Consider the following 17,203-nt stretch of genomic DNA (forward strand, 5'->3'; position numbering starts at 1 on the left):
AGCACACAAATTCCCACCTGGGCAATTTGGTTACTTTCCCCTGTTTTCTGCATCCTGTGGTTGCAGCAGAGCTGGTTGGTGTGGCTTTGTTTCAGCCCCTGGAGCAGCAGGAGAGACAAGTGCCAAAATTCTGCCTGCTGGTTTAAATTCCAGCCTGTTGAAATGAGGCAGAAGAGGGAAAGAACGGGGCCTGCAGTGACATCCCTCTTGTTTGCAGGTGAGGGGAAGAGCTGGCTGAAATGCATGCAGGAGCATGAGGGAGCCTGCAGAGCAAATATTGGCTCCTGCCCCCGCATGGAAAGGAAATTTGAGGCAGTGGAGGGGCTGCTGAACAAAGGCAGCCCCTCCTGCATCCCACAAGGTGACAAACATCCTGCTCCTGGACGTGCCACGTGTTCCAAACGCCCCAGATGTCCCCGGTGTGGAAGGAGAAAGCTGTGCTGAATGCAGGACAGGGTCGGAGAGCCCTCCCAGGAGCGGTTCTGAGCCTGGCAAGGGGCAGAGTTTGGGTATGAAAAGAATCAGGCAGACAAGGGAGGAGGCAAATTTCAAGGGCAGAGACAAAATCAGCTCCACCAGCACTCAGCAAAATCAGAATTATCTCAGAGGGTCCCTCCAGCAGCAGCGGGACCACACCAGGACCGAGCTCCTGTGGAGCCTGGCAAGGGAAAGCTTTGCTAGTTTTCATTTCATTTCATTTTATTTTTCTCACAAAGGCCATTGAGCAGCCAGAGCAGAGACAGCTTTAAGTGCTCTTAAAAGAATCTACAGATTTTCCCCCTTATTGATGAACTGAGGGAGCAGAGAGGTTTGTGACGGGCTGAGTTCAGTCAGGGCACATTTAAAAACCAGTTATTGGCTGAAAAGGAAGGCACAGGTCAGGCAAGGGCTGGGCAAAACCAGGCCATGGAACTCCAAAATGCTCAGATCTGAAAGGAAAGCTGAGAAATCCCTGTCATTCCACCCTAAATCAGGATTTCTCTTTAACCAGGGCAAGGTGGGCTTTTCTTTTTCCCTGTTAATAAAGGTGAGGAGCTGCAGAGGCCCCATCCACCATGGCAGGGAGCAGCCTCCAGCCCCTGGGGCTCTGGTTTTACCCCCTCTATTCCCATCCCTCCCCTCCCTGAGCATCTCCCCTGTCCCCATCCCACAGAGAAGGATTGGCACACAGCAGCTCCCTGTCAGAAAACCCAGCAGAAGATTTTTCACCTGATTTACACCCAGGGACCAGCAGCATTTTAGGGGAGCTGAAATCCAGCACGTTCCTGCTTTTCTCCCTTCCCAGCTCCCTGTGCTGCCCCAGAAACAAGCCCAGCATCCCCAGGATAACTCAGAGGAACCCCTGGGGTTCAGGAAGAGCCACTTTTCCAGCAGCTCCTTCCCACTGCATCACCTTGAGAGCCTGGGGACATCTCCAGCCCTTTCCCCTTGAGAGGAGCTGTCCCAAACCCATCACTGCTGTTCCTGGGGAAAAACCTGGCACAACACCCCGCCAGCTGCAGGGAGAAATTCCAGCCTCCTCACCCATTTCCTAACGATTTCCTTCAGCTAGGAAGCAAAAACAGAGCAGCATCTCTTTGCCAGTCGGGCGAGAAGTTCCCTTTAAAATCCAGCTGTCAGGGATAAAATGCAAATAGGTGCACGCAGGGCAGCAAAGAAGTGATCTGATGCCTTTGATTGTTCCTGCCTGAGCCTCGTAAATCATCCCTGCCTCAATCCTGTGCCCTGCCTGCTAATTCCTGCCATTACTGCTCCATTTATCCACGAAGCATCGTTGGTTTGAATTCCAAATGTTGGTTTAATGTGGTGCTGATGAGATGGCAGGCATTTACAAAAAGTACAGCAGCAACCTGCTTTGGGGAGAATACAGATATTTTCTTTTTCTTCTCCCCCCCCCCGCCCCTTCCAAACAGTAATAACACAAAGGGAAATAGCATCTCTGGCAGCAGTTTCAAAGGCAATTGGAACAATTTTGCAAAGGATTTTCTGCTGTCTGTAATCATGTACTTTATTCTTTTGATTTGCCCTCGCTCTGATGCTCAGAGCTTGTCACTGAAGGCCGTGCCTTGGGGGAACACGGCCCTTCACCTGTTTGATGTGCAGAGATTGTCCCACACGGGATTAAAACCACGTTTAAATCCTTCCCACACGCGCCTGGCTGCACCTCTGGGTTGGGATATTGCCCATGGGATGGGATGTGTGGGATGTGTGGGATGGGCTTTGGGAACTCTGTCCCTCGGCTGTGGAGGTCATTCCTGGTGTCCCACACTGATGGGACCTCTGTGTCACCCCTGTGAGCTGGCCCTGAGCACCACCAGCGCCACCAGCAGCCCTGGCATCCCAGAGTTTACCTTGTAAATGATGAGAGCAAGGAAAAAGGAGCTCTGGGAAGGGGCTGGAATCACATCCCAGCACCACATCCCCTTTCCCCCTGTCCCTCCCTGCCCCACGGAGCTGATGGAGCACAAACTGCAGTGTGGAGGGGGCTGCCCCCACTGCTCTTCCGGAGCAGGGGATGTCTGCAGGCCGATGGAAAAGCAAAAAAAGCCAAATATCAAAGGGTCTGGAGGCAGCTGGGAGCGGCCCCGTTTGATTCCGCCGCAGAGAGGGGATGGGTTCATCCCCCCACGCTGCCCCTTCCTGCCGGAGCCATCGCGCCCAAAGCTCAGTTAATTTCCCATCGACCGCTGTCTCCCGGATTAGAGGAGGGCTTTTGATCCGAGCTCTTGTGAATCCCTCTCACGCAGGAGGGCCAGGGCTGCTCTCCCGGGATATCGATCCCTGTCCTGGCCGCAGGCAGCGTGGCCGGCACTGCCTGCGGGCAGGGGAGTGGGGAAGGAGCTGCTGAGCATCACAGCCAGGGGTTGTTCTGGTTTTCCGAGGGGGAACATCACAGCCAGGGGTTGTTCTGGTTTCCCAAGGGGGAACATCACAGCCAGGGGTTGTTCTGCCTCTCCAAGGGTGGAACATCACAGCCAGGGGTTGTTCTGGTTTTCCAAGGGGGAACATCACAGCCAGGGGTTGTTCTGCCTCTCCAAGGGGGAACATCACAGCCAGGGGTTGTTCTGCTTCTCCAAGGGGGAACATCACAGCCAGGGGTTGTTCTGCCTCTCCAAGGGGGAACATCACAGCCAGGGGTTGTTCTGCTTCTCCGAGGGGGGAACATCACAGCCAGGGGTTGTTCTGGTTTTCCGAGGGGGAACATCACAGCCAGGGGTTGTTCTGCTTCTCCAAGGGGTGAACATCACAGCCAGGGGTTGTTCTGCTTCTCCAAGGGGTGAACATCACAGCCAGGGGTTGTTCTGGTTTCCCAAGGGGTGAACATCACAGCCAGGGGTTGTTCTGCTTCTCCAAGGGGGGAGCATCTCAGCCAGGGGTTGTTCTGGTTTTCAAGCAGGAAGCATCACAACCAGGTATTATTCTGGTTTTCCAAGGGGGAGCATCAGAGCCAGATGTTATTCCCATTTTTCCAGGGGGGAACACCACAGCCAGGTGTTTTTCCAGCTTTTCCAGTGGGCAGACCAGGTGTTGTTACACTTTTCCAAGGGGGAGCATCACAGCCAGATGTTATATTCCAGTTTTCCAAGGGGGACAAGGGTGGGAGGAGGTGGGGGAAGCAGCAGCACGTCCCCATCAGCACCTGAGCCAGGGAACACCAGGCTGGCAGTGTTTGCAGACTGAAAGGAAATGAATGTTCTTCTGGGGGCTCTGGGAGGTGAGAACTCCGAGGCAATATTTCCATTTGTCTGCACGGTGTCACCCGGCGTGGGTTACTCATCCCTCCCTGCGGGTACCGAGTGCCAGCAGGAGCCTGTGACTCACCAGATGGGACGTGTCCCTCCAATGTCACTTCAAACGTGGGACATTACAGAGGGATTGGCACCCAGCACTGCCAAGGATTTCCAAGCACGGGAGCAAAGCCAGGGAGAGCTGGGTGCCTTAAAAGCTATAGGTGTCACCCAGCCGTGACCCTGCAGTGACTTCTGTCAGGTCTCTGGGGGTCACTTTTAGTGTCCCCCGTGTTTTTCCAGAGCCCAGAAACTGCAGGAATTCCTTTTGCTCAGCCTGGAGGAGGGTGCTGCCCGGAGTGCTGCTCCTGCAGGTGTTTTCTGGGATGCTCACGATGCTCACATCCAGCACTGCCCCTTCCCCAGGCCAGGAGCAATCCCAGGGAGCAGCAACCACTGGGTAACTGCAATAAATGTGCTGATAAATGCAATAAATGTGCTGATAAATGCAATAAACGTGCTGATAAATGCAATAAATGTGCTGATAAATGGGCACAGCAGTGCCAGGGCTGGAGCAGCCCCTGGCAGCCTGGGCTGGTACTCTGCAGTCACCACCTGACACAGCCAGGGCAGCTGACCTGGCACTAATTTGTCCATTAAAACATCAAAATCCCAAAGGGGATCTCCAGATACTTATGGTGCAACTCAAAAATGGAAAGCAGGGTGGGATATTTTCCAGCAGCTGTGTGGCAAAGGGATTCCCCAGGAGCAAACAGAGCTGGGCTCCACCTCTGCCGCTTTAAAATGCCTCAGGTCACTTTGCACCAGGTACAAATCTGCTCCAGCCTGGAACACAAACCTGGAAGGGCTCACTTTGGCAGTAACACCTTCACCAAAAGCCCAGAACTGGTGGCTTCGCAGCTGCCTCAGTTTCCCCACCTCTCCCACCATCACCTGCATCAAGGGAGGTCCAGGGGGACATAAAACACCTCGAGTGTTTGGCAGGAGGTTTGCATGCAAACATTAATCCCCATCTCAGGAATGATTAATTACTATTTGCCTGCTATTATTGTTTGTTTTCCATCAGCATCCTTGCTTTGGTTCTCTGCTGAATCCCACTCCTGATGCCAAGCCAGAGATATTTTAGGAAATGCAGATTATATAATATTTACATCTGTGCCACTTGTTTATTCCTCTCTGCCGGTTAATTTTATTACTGCTCCTCTCTCACGAAAGCAGTGATTTGCAGAGCCAAAATCAGACTACGTGATTTCAAGGATGCACTAATTTTAATAATTAAAAAGCTGCTGCCTTCCATCTGCCCGGGGAGGGAAGGAGAGGCAGCGGGAGGGCACCAGGCCCTCATTGGGAAATCCAATCCAATCCAAGCTCTGAACCAACACAGTGCTCCCCGAAAAAGTGATGGGTTCTCACCCAGCTGGGAGAGTTTACCTTGGTTTTCTTCTCTGGGAAGAGGAAACAGACCCCAGGAAGGGAGAATAAGTAATTATGGGAGTTTTTGAGGGCTTGAGGAGGAGCTGTAAAACTTGGACTGAAATAAAGCTGCATTTCCCACTGGTCAGAACCATCTCCTTTGACAGAAATGTGAAGTTTGCAGCAAAGCCAAGGTTCTGCTCTTTGGTGTGGCCAGGAAGGAGCAGCCAGCTGGAGGGGAATGCTCCTGTCCCCATCAGACAGACCTGGGGACCCCAAAATGCAGCCCAGTCCTGAAAGGACAGGGACACTGGCACAGGGCCACCAAAGCAGGGGCCGTTCTGCAGGGGACAGGAGCCCCAGAGGGGACCAGCTGGGCACGATAAAGTCTCTTTTGCATTTCCAGAGTGTGTCCAGAGGGTAAATGAGTGGTTAAAAAACCCCCAAAAGCTGTCAGATCTGGATCAGCCCGGGGGCTCCTAGAGCTGCTGTTGGGTGGGGTAAGAGGGTGCTGGGATGGGAACTCCAAACACCAGAACAAACCAGTTCAGGTGCTCAGGGATCAATTCCTGAGGATGGAAATCCCACAGCAATCCCTGGGATTGCTCCTTTCCAGGCTGCCCCTCGAAGCCCACCAAACCCAGCCCTCCCCACATCCCTGCTCTTCCCTGATGGAAAAGCTCTGGGCATTGATCTAAAACCCCACAGAGCTGCTCAGCACCACTCCAGAGCCCCAAATTCCCCCACCCCTCTCCTGTGTTTGATGGAACTCCTGCAGGATTCCCACTCCCATGACAAAAGCAGCATCTGCAGCACATGGGGAGGGCTAAGACAAATAACAGCGAGAGGTTAACAGCATTTGAGAAAATCAACCCCCCCCAGCACTGCTACCACATCTGAGCAGGGAATCTGACCAGCAGAACGCAAAGAAAATCCAAAAGACACAAAGCAGAGCAGGCGAGGGACGGTGGGACACGCGGCAGGGGGATCTCTCGGTGGCACGAGCTCTTTGCAGAGGAGCAGATGTCTGAGCTGGCAGCAAGGGGAAGAGGAGATTTGTTTGTGGAGAGGAAAAATAATCTTTTAATTTGGCTCGTGCATCAAAACTTGAAACTTCATCCCCAAAGACACAAATCACTGGCATTTCTTCTCACCGGTGCTGGCAGCAAAGCACAACAAAAGCTGGACGCTGGCAGTGCCACCACACACGGCCACTCAGGGGACACTTTGTGGTGGCCAGCACTGCAGCATCCCACACATCCCTGCTCCAGCCTGGTGGAGGGCACCAAAAATCCCCCCTGAGCTCCCACTCAGGCTCCCACCAGGCTTGGATAGTTCCTGCCTCTCCTTCCCTGCTTAAGAAGCGCTGCCTGGAAAATGAGGAGTCCAGCGAGGGCTGCGTCCCCAGGCAGCCAGCCCATAATTACACAGAGTGTTAAGGGCAGAAACATTTCCAAGGCTCTGCTGAGAGCGGGAGAAAGGGAGGGGGGATGGTTTAAACTGGAATTCCCATCCCCAGCCCCTGGTGTTTGCAGCAGGGCCGGGGCAGGGGTGGGCACTGCCCCCTGCATGACCAAACTGTGTCCCTGCTGTGGCTCAGGAGAGGGGCAGGAGGAGATTTCTGAAGGGTTTTTCTGGGAGCCAGCAGGGCTGAGGAGCTGCCAGGGAGCCGCAGGAGCTCCATCCCTGCTCCCTGCATTAATCAGAGCTCGCCCCCGGACCTGCAGCAGGAGCAGTGCCCAGGCAGGTGCCCGAGCCCTTCACAGCTCTCCCAGCTCATTTTGGCTGGCACAGAACCCCAGAGAAGCAATCCCCTCCCCTTCCTGCTCTCCCCAGGTGCTCAGGCTAAATATGCTGGTGCCCAGCATCCTTCTGGCAGGGTGACCTGCTCCTGCTGCCGTTGAAATTTGTCAAAAAAAGCCCTTTTCTCCAAGCAAGAGCCAGGAGGGCACCTCCTCACGTGCCGTGGATCCCAAACCCACCTGAGGGCCAAAAAGCAGCAAATAAAGGATAATCAGAGAGAGGGCAAAGCCCCTGGGCATGGTGGGGCTGTGCCCTCCCCACTGGCATGTGCAGTCACAATGGCTTTCCTTTCCATTTGTTTACTCAAGACAAAAAAAAAAAAAAAGAAAAGCCAAAAAACACCCATAGAAATATTTTTGGAGCAGTAATAAAAGGAACAGTGAAGCTCAGAGGACAGTGAGATGTTCACTGGCTCCCCCTCCATCCTTCCAGGGTGACAGTGACATCCCACACCCCAAAAATCTTTGGGGATAACAGACAGGACACAGAGATGCCGTGGGGCCCTTGGGATGCACAGGACAGCTCAGAGGAGGCAACTCTGCTCCTGATCCCAAAACAGTCCTCATCTGTCTTCTCTTTCATCTGTTAATTTTAATTATTGGTGCTGGAGCAGCAAGGTTGGACCAGATGGCCCCACTGCCCTTCCAACCTTACCCTTTCTGTGATTCTGTGCTACCAATAAAATGAACCCAGTCTCTCTCATTTTCAAAAATAGAAGGGCTTAACCTGAAAAAATAAAAGTTTGGGTTAAAAGCCTTCAAAATGGCTTCAACTTTTCCACAGCAGTAGAAAAATTTCTGTATTTCTTCTCCTAAAAAAGCAGGTGGTGTTTGCCATGAGGGTGCAGACTGCAGTGATGTTCCCCAGCCTGTGTCTATGGCAAAAAATAATATGTTTGCCAAAGACATTTTTATTCTGCTCCCACACAAGCTCCTTCTCTGCTCAGCAAAAGGGAATTTTCCCATTTTACAGGAGGGAAGAAAATCTCTTTGCTGTTATATCACCCCAGCAGCCACACAGAAACACACGGGCCCAGCAGTTCCCCTGGATGGTCCCTACGAAGGAGGTGTTGGTGTCATCAGCTCCACTTGGAAAAGTAATGAGTTATGTTAATTGAGCTCATCTTTGCAAATTGATATTGCTCCTGCAAATAGACAACAGCAACAACAAAACAAACCCTTAAATATGTTTGCACATCATCTGCATGGAGCTGGGATCCAACAGCTGCAGGGTCACCCCAGGGCTTGTGCTGAACGGAGGAGAGCTCTGAGTGACAGCAGCTCCGACCTTCATCCCTGCAGGTGATCCAGCTCCCATCAGCAAGGATCTGCTGCAGCCTCTGCACCTCCCAGAGCTGAGCACAGCACCCTCCAGGCTGAATTCAGGCTTTGAAAATGTTTCTCAGGCTGTGGGGAATGGTTTGTCCCCCCCATTCTGCTCCTGCCCTCCCTTCTGCAGCCTCAGCCTGCGTGGCCCGAAGTGATTTTGGTGCACTCTGGAGCTGGGTCACCCCTCTGCCAGCAGAGCAACCCCAATTAGGGCAAGGAGCAGTTCTGAGCCCAATTAGCAGCGTGTGAACTTTCTGTGGGTGTTTAATTGAAGGACACAGGGTGCTGCTGGCCTGCAGCACCGGCAGTGCTGAGGATGGATCGTGAATTTTAAGGGGTTTTGCTAACCCAGGAGCCTCCTGCCCCCAGGGCTGCTGCAACCTGGAGATTCTCCTGTGGATGTGACCCCTGTGAACCTGCCCGAGCCTGCATCATCGGGGTTTGTTTCTAATACCAATGAGGAAAAGAATTAGCACAGAATCAGAGAATTCTTTGGGTTGGAAGCTTAAAGCTTATTTTGTTCCACCCTCTGCCATGGGCAGGGATATTTTCCTCTATCCCAGGTTGTTCCAAGCCCTGTCCAACGTGGCCTGGAGCACTTCCAGGGGTGGCACAGGGCACTGGGAAGTCACTTTGCAGTGTCTGTGTCCTCCCTGCCCAGTCTCATCACTCCATTCATTCCTTGGAGCTCCTGGTCCCATTTTTGTGAACCCAAGGAAGTTTGCCATAAAAATTCCTGCTTCCAGATCCTATCAATCCAAGGGCAGGAGGAGAGGCAGCATGAAGGATTTAACTGGAGACAAGTGAATGACACCCAATAACCCCCAGCAGCACCTCAGTTCCTGCGGAGAAAAATAAAAAAAACCCAACCATTTGTTCAATCAGTCATTAATGAAGGCATAAATCATTAGGAGAATAATTCTTCCCAAATTGAATTACTCCTTTCAATTACCTGGCTTTTTTTCTTTTCCCTCCTTTCCTTTCATTCCTTCATTCCCCAAGGAGCTGAGCAGAGCCGGTGCATCGGAATTAGGCTCAGCCAGGCGGGTGCTGCTCAGCACTTGTTGCCTTCCTTCCCTTTTTTTCCTCAGACTGTGACAGGAGAAAATGAAAACTGTGATGTCAAAGCCTCGTGGCTCCCCAGGAGAATTTACCCAGTAAGGTTTGGGGCTTTATTTACCTTTGCAAGGAGCGAATCCTGCTGGAAAACAGAGGGTCTTTGATTTTATCGTAATGAACATTACTGATCCTGCTGGAGCCTTTCAAACCCTATCAGTGATAAAGAGACACAGCCAAACAAGATTTAATCTGCCCAACATTTCTGCACCGCTGCCTCATCCCTGATGGAATCTCTGCTTCTTTACAGCCTGCCACAAACAAGGAACGTGCAAGTGGCAGGTGCAGCAGCAAAATCTCCTCCTGGTCCCACCCTGCTGCTGCTCCCAGCCCAGGGACCCAGCCCTGGGTTATTCTGAAATGAAAAGGGGAAACCCTGGGGGTTTTTTAGGAATTTCCTTTTCTCTGGTTTTCCCCCTGTAGCATTTATTAGCTTCTCCCCAAACCCCTTTAGGTCCTGCAAAGCAGAGACTTGGTCACGACAGATTTTTCTTTTCCCCCCACAAATTTCTTTTCCTTTTCCCCCTGACACTGATGAAGGGATTAAAAACGCTGTCTCAGTTACTTTCCTTGCCCTCTGTGCTGACCACCAGCAGCTCTCCCAAGCTGTACTTGAAAAAAAAGTTAATTCTTAATTAAGCTCTTCCATTCTGTTTGATATTCATTATTCTTTTCATTACTTCTTAAATCAGCTGAGTTTCTTGCCTTTTTTTTTCTTTTTTTTAATGCAACTCAGCCTATTCTCCAATCACTAAATCCCTTGAATCCCTGAATTGCATTTTTGTTATCCTTGCTGTTATTGCTTACATCCCGTCTGGGCCATCTTGGCTTTTAAGGTTTGGGTTTATTTTCCCCTGAGGCTTGGATTTGTGTATGTGATGTGTGTATGGATAAATAATCCAGAATTTGCTGAGCAGCATGCAAATTGCAATCTCTGGGAGAATGGCAACCTGCACATTGCCAAAACGAGCATCAGTGAAATATGGGAAATTAATTTAGCCCCGTGAAGGAGATAATTACTATTTTGCAGATTGAGAAAGTGGGGCATAAAGCGATTAAGGCCTAAGGACCCAATCTAGCCAAAACCCAATCATATGCTTAATTTAAAGGAGATTAGATAGTTCCCTTAAAGCCAGCAGGAGCAGCCATTGCTTCCTATCAGCCCCACATGGAATGTTCTGCTGAGCTGGGCTGAGGGGAGGGAGGAACAGGGCTCACTTCTGGAATTTGCACCCCCAGCCCACAACAGCCCCACCCTGGGCAGGCCTGAGCTGCTGCTGATTTTCCAGATTAATTGCTATTACCTCCTAATGCGTGTTAAATGCACGGAGGTGCTCGCTTAAGCAGCTTTAGGAAATTATACAAGAATTAATATATTATAGACTGCTGCTTCCTCGGGTTAATCCAGCCACGGGTGAAACAGCAGGGAAATGTGATTTTCCCTCCTCCCAGCACCCTGGGGGACAGGAAAGCTCCCTCCTCCCCATCCTGCCTGCTGGAGCTTGGGGCTGGGGTGGTTCCTCTGTCTCATTTCCAGGAGAAAACAGCAGGAATCAGGAACCCTGGGCACCGATCCACTTTTGCCATGAGCCACCACAGGGAGAGAGGGGATGAATGTGGCACACCCAGGAGTGAAAGCCTCTGGAATCAGGGATGGAGAGGGCCTGAGCAGCCTGACCAGGAGCTGCAGCCTGGAGGATGGAGGGGGATGATGCAGGGATGAGGAGGATCCCACTGAGCCAGAACACTCAAATGCCAAACCTGACACGCTGGTGACACTTCTGGTGGCCTTTCCCTGAAGTTTCACCTCAGCTTTGGAGCTGGCCTGACATTTTTATGCTGGTTTTTTTTATTTTTTTTTTTTTATTTTTTTAACACTTCCAGAACAGCTAAAAGCACAGCAAGGACATGTCCTCCTCCTCCTCCTAGGGATGCACATCCCAAGGAATCCACATGTTCCACATGCTGCTCCTCGAGCTGCAGCCATGGCCAAGGCTGCTGTGGTCCATCTAACTTGTCATAAATCTTCCAAACTAATGTACAAATACAGGTTTTCCACAAAACACCAGCACAGGAGAGTTATGCCAGTCTTTTGGGAAAGTAATACCCATCTTAATAAAGTGTGTAAATACATATTTATTTGCTAGACTGGAACCAAAGAGGCTGTTCTGGTCTGCTGGAGAAAAGAAATATACATTTAAGACTGTCTAGGTACATAATTACCTCAGAGAGAGAGTGAAATAAATCATCAATGTTGTCTTGCTCTCTGGGAAGGAGCTGCCCTGAGCTCTCCTTTCCCAGCAAGGACCATCCCCTGGAGCTGTGCAAACCCACCCAGGGATGGGCAGTGCAAAATCAGTGTACAGAGGGGTACCCTGCCCTGGGCTCTGGAGGTGTCTCTGGAAAGCACCCAGCACAGGATGGATTTATTGGTACTGACAGAACCAGATCCCCCCACGGAGACAAAGTTAAGAGAAGGAGAATTGATTTGGGAAAGATATCCTGGCTTTTCCTGGCTGCCCAGGCGCCTGGGGAGGGAATTGGAGGCTCCAGATTCCAGCTTGGAGCTCTTTGACCACCCTTTCCATCCTCCCTGCCTCTGCTCCCACTCAGGACATAACCTTGAGGGTGAAAATCAAAGCTCAGCTCTTTCAGAGGGTTGGGCAATCCTTTTTTATGTTAAATCCTGCTCGTTGTCCATGAGGAGTTAATGAAGGATGGGATGAGGCCTTACCGAGCCGCGGTGGATGGGAGGCCTCCAGCCACTCGTGCAAAGGTTCCCCGTGTCTGCAGCATGCTTAGAACCACGATTAATTATTTATCAGCCTTTTAGAGAGTGTTTCCAAGTGGGTCCCAGACTAAAAGGCTGCTGGCTCCTCTCCCCTGGCTCCTTTCTGCCCCTCTCCCTCTGCGTGGACACTGAATCACCACAAACTCAAACTGGGGCCTGCCAGCGTTCAAGTGGGGCGACAGAGCCTTGAACAAGGACTCATCTCCCTTTTTTTGGGTGATTTTTCAAACCTCTTGTCTCCTTCCTGAGCTGCTGGAAGCCGGCTCTGCACAGGAGATTCACAAAAAAGGCTGGAGCGAGGGGGATGTGAGGGGAGGACCAGGCAGCGAGGCGGCTCAGACAGGGATAAACTTAGCACAGCCCTCGCCAGACTGTCACAGCCATGGGAACACCAAGGGGCCAAGCACCCTGCACACCCAGATGCCCAAATTGCTTTTTCTGAGGAGCTGGGAGGTGCCAGACTGGGCTGGGTTCGAGAGAAACATGAATTATGCATCACAGCCCAGCCTGGGGATCCTGGGTGATAAATAATTCTAAGTAGGAGCTTGCTACATGCTTCAGCTGCAGCCTGCCCCTAAAAAAAGCTGGGGTTTTCTATTTTTTAAATTTTTTTTTGGTAGGAGTATTATGGATTAGGGAGCTCAGTTTGATGGGATAAGTAGTTTTTGCAGTGGTTCTTTAGGCTGGAAGTTGCACCTCATTTTGCAAGGCTGCTGGAAGTGTCATCCTTCGGTCATTGCTCCAAGCTGTGGGTCAAAGCACGGCCCAGAGAATCCAGACCCTGGGATTTGTTCAAACAGAAGAATTTTGTGTTATTTTGATGGCAAGAGAGGATTGAGCTTTGCACACCTCAGGCATCTCCATCCCACAGTTCAGGAGCTCAGCCCCAGCTGTGCAGCCCCAGCTGCTCGGAGATGCCTGCAAAGGGTTAAAAAGCATCATTTTAATTAATCACTCCTAATGACCACTTGCAAATGAAGTGCCCTCATGCCCAACTTCTGGCAATGCCCCAGGAGCTGTGCAGGAGCCCAGACCAGGTGATTAAAACCTGGGTTTGTTTAAAAGAAATTTCTGCAAAGCAGCTGTGGAAGTCCAGCCTTTTCCTGGGCGAGGATTTGCTGTCCCTGCAGCCCTTTGACAAGGGGTGATTGGAAATGAGAGGGGCCCATTGCTGCCTGCCCCTCTGCCAGGAGAAAAGGCCAAAGCAGAGGGCAGGGCAGAGCTCAGAGCAGCTGTCATTTATCTGCCAAGGCTCTGGCTTAGAGAGAGCCCCAGAGCTCCAGCACAGGGGCAGGAGCTGCTCCTCTCCTCCAATTTCCAAACCTGTGGGGTCTGCCAGGAGCACCTGGAGTGATGAGCTGGGTTTTGTCCAGGGGGAAGGGCAATTGGGCTGTGCTGGGGTTGCACCTCCTGCCCGCTCTCCATCGGCTGCTGAAGGCATTACCTGCTCCTTGTGGTGGCAACTGGGGACAGAAAGGAGGTGCCACCTGCCAGCCTGCCAGACAGGGCCAGCACAGGTATGGGGACGCGGCTGTGCCTTCCCTGCACGCCTCAATGGCCCCAAATCCCACAAATCCCAAACTCCTGCAGGTCCAGCAAGCCCAGAGGCCACGGGGACAGCAAGAGTGTGGCACACCAGGGCTGTTCCTGCAGCTGTGGAGGAGGTTTGGACCTTTGCAATGCCCTGCTGGGGTGAGGAAAGCATCTCTCTCATTTCAGGATGACTCTGAATTGCTGAATTCCCTTTTATTCACCATCCCAGCAAACCAGAGGAACCCCATAGGCTCCTTCCCACAAATCTGAATAAATTCTTCCCCAGCACTGGGCATCAGACTTGTGCACCCAGAAAAATGAAGCAGAGGATGCTTTACAGGCTGTGTTTTCCAACCAGTGCTGGAAACCTGTTGTCCCTGTTGACGTCAGAGAGAATTTGGATCCTGCACCAGCTCCGAGCATTTAATCAGATGTGACCTCTCTGAAAAAACAGCAAATTAGGGGCAGAGTTAAGAGCAGAGCCCAGGAGTGCTGATCCCCACCTCCTTCCTTTTTAATCACAAGACAAAGCTTTGTCCTGATGGAAAGCAAACAGAGGAGGGCAGGAACAGAGCTGGAAATTGGAAATGTTCTGGCTGTTGCTCAGGTTTGGGTTCTGAATCCCAGGTTCTCTTCCCTCATTCCCAGGTCTCAGCCTGCAAAGGGAACACATGGATGTGGCTCTGCAGGAGCTCCTGGGTGTTGCAACCTCAGCATGGAGGATTTGGGAGCATTTTGGAAGCCCAGTCTTGGGCATCTCCTCCACTGACGTGTGAGTTTCTTTCCCCTGAGCAGGATGTGCTGCTTGCTGGGATGGGGCATCTTCATCCCTACAAATTTTAAATTTGCCCTGCCAGAGGTGCTGGGCCCGTCCAGAAGGTTCCCTTGACCCTGGGATTCCCCTGCACCCCCAAACCAGCACCATAACCCACAGTTACATCCCACTGTGTCGTTCACAGAGAACCACAAATATCCTGAGTTGGAAGGGACCCACAAGGATCTTTGAGGCCAGCTCCTGGTCCTGCACAGGACAACCCCCAAAATCACATCCTGGCTTATTTTTAAGACATAAAAATAAGTAGTATGGATTAGGGAGCTCAGTTTGATGGGATAAGTAGTTTTTACACAGCGGGTCACCAGTGATTTGGCTCTGGGATAAATCCCTGTGTGACCTTTTGGGGATGGCTCTGTGTCCTGATGTAATAAAACATGGAACATGACACATTTTTCCTGGAGGAATCTCCACCATGGGTTAGATTTGGGGTTAAGGAGGCTCAGACGACCTGACACAAGCAAAACCTCCCTTCAGAAGATGCATCACTGAAGTGGTTTGCCTTCAACGAGAAGCACTTGGCTTTTCTGTGCATTTCTGTGCCACAAAGCCTGGAATTGACTCCGTTTCAGCTGCTTTAATTAAACGGAGTTAAAATCCATCGGCGCAAAGTTTCCTGCCATGCCTACACAAAATCTGTTCCATGAAAAAGCAAAAATACAATGGCTATTACTTTCTGTCAAGTTCTACAGGATTTTCCTTTTTTAAGAGAAGCTGAACAGCTCATCCTGCACCAGTTAAATTCCGGCTGCCGCTCCTAAGCTTTTTATTTCCAATGGATATATCTTTGTTAAACAAGCCAGGCTGAAATCCTGCCTTCCCCATCCATCCTCTTAAGGAGCTTGAGGGATGGAACTGCATCAGCACAGCCCAGGGAGAGGGATGGAGGGAGAAGGAAGAGGGAACAGCAAGGGGGTGGGAGGGGAAGCAGGAATCCTGCAGGGAATGAGGAATGGAATCCCCACTTTCCCAGCAGAATGAGGGCTCTGTGTGTCACTGTGCACTGACAGCAGGGCACTTTCGGTCCCAAATATCATTTAATGACTTCTGTGAGTGACCAGCTCACCCACAAGTGACTGACCCATGGATGTAGAACGGGAAGCTGCTCTTGCCAAGCTCAAATGGGTTTTTTCTCTTTTTTTATTTCCAAGGAAAGACTCGTTTATACACCTCAAACCATACCTTGAGTGCTGGGATGAGGAAGGTGTGATGAGAGCAGCTGCCCCACTCACCAAGCACAGGATCTGCACTCCTTGAATCCCCATGGAATGCCTTGGGAGCTGTGCAGGGAGAGCCCCTTCCAGTCTAAGCTGAGGCATTGGGCTCCACTTGCTGCTCTCAGTGTGACGGGTGCCATTCCTAGAGGAGGAAAGGGCAGCTCCTTCATGCAAAAAGAAGCAGGTGGGACTTAAAATATGCCAAGCACTGTTGCTGATCATCTCTTGGTATCATCTTCTACCAGCAACCTCTGATGGGGAGATTTCCAGGAGGATTAAACTGCAAAAACCCTTTTCCAGCATCTGCTGCTCGAAGAGAGAAGGTTGCTATGGCAACCACATCTGGCCTATTCACATGAGTTTTATAAGGAGAGAAACAAATAAAAAACAAAGCAAAAACAACACGGGTGGCACACAAAGGAGAGGTGACTTTGTCTGCCTTCATCAAAGGGACAATCAGAGCAATGAGGAATAATCCAGCCTGGCTGTTTGTTTGTGTCCCTGCTTGCCACCAGCATTCCTGGATTCCCTCCAAAGCCAGGGACTGGGACATGGGGAGTTTAGCAAGGAGGATCCCCGGCTGTAATTCGGGTGTTTGTGTGGGTGCTGTGGGTTTCCTGGGGCATCCCCGATTCCCAGGGCAGGACTGGAGCAGATCCCAGGCATCCCTGGCCACAGTGGGGTCTCCCAATTCCAGCCATGGAAGTCCCTCCATCCCCTGCATCCCCAAAATCTGACCTGTGGTAAGGACTGTGGCTTCTCTTAGGGCCAACAGAGCCCAGGAGTTGTGAAAGTGATGAAGTTTTTCCAGAGAAACCACTGGGAGGGAGGGAGGGATGGATGGATGGATGGATGGATGGATGGATGGATGGATGGATGGATGGATGATGGATGGATGGATGGATGATGGATGGATGGATGATGGATGGATGGATGGATGGATGGATGGATGGATGATGGATGGATGGATGGATGGATGGATGATGGATGGATGGATGGATGGATGGATGATGGATGGATGGATGGATGGATGGATGGATGATGGATGGATGGATGGATGATGGATGGATGATGGATGGATGGATGATGGATGGATGGATGAAGAGGATCCCAGATGCTCCCAGAGCAGTGTGAACTCGGGTGTTCCACACACTTCAAGGAGCATTTCCTGCTCCAGCACAGCCCAGCACGAGGCTGGGCCATCACTCTTCTCATCCCAGGAGAAGATGGGTGCAGCAAGAATGCTGTGGGGAAGGATGAGGGATGGGTCTGCTGTGGGTCAGGCACCTGCTCTTCCCCACCTTTGGGAATGGGCTCACTTTTAACTGGAGAAATGATGCTGGATGGCCTTGGAGCCAATCTTTTCATCAGCTTCATTTGCATTTCAGGGCAGAACTGCAGATATTTGTGGTGGTTCCAAG

General features: G+C 51.3%; 1 long non-coding RNA gene across 1 annotated transcript; it reads right to left on the reverse strand.

Annotated features, from left to right (window-relative positions):
* Positions 1-1,982: 1,982 nt before the first annotated feature.
* LOC147649726 (uncharacterized) lies at positions 1,983-12,372 on the reverse strand. Its single transcript, XR_015278216.1, has 4 exons — positions 12,144-12,372; positions 9,474-9,562; positions 9,246-9,385; positions 1,983-9,135 (listed from the first exon to the last, which is right to left on the reverse strand). It is a non-coding gene; the product is annotated as an uncharacterized LOC147649726 (long non-coding RNA).
* Positions 12,373-17,203: the final 4,831 nt, after the last annotated feature.

This window comes from Cyanistes caeruleus, chromosome 20, assembly GCF_971803275.1.
Source record: "Cyanistes caeruleus chromosome 20, bCyaCae1.hap1.1, whole genome shotgun sequence".
NCBI lineage: Eukaryota > Metazoa > Chordata > Aves > Passeriformes > Paridae > Cyanistes > Cyanistes caeruleus.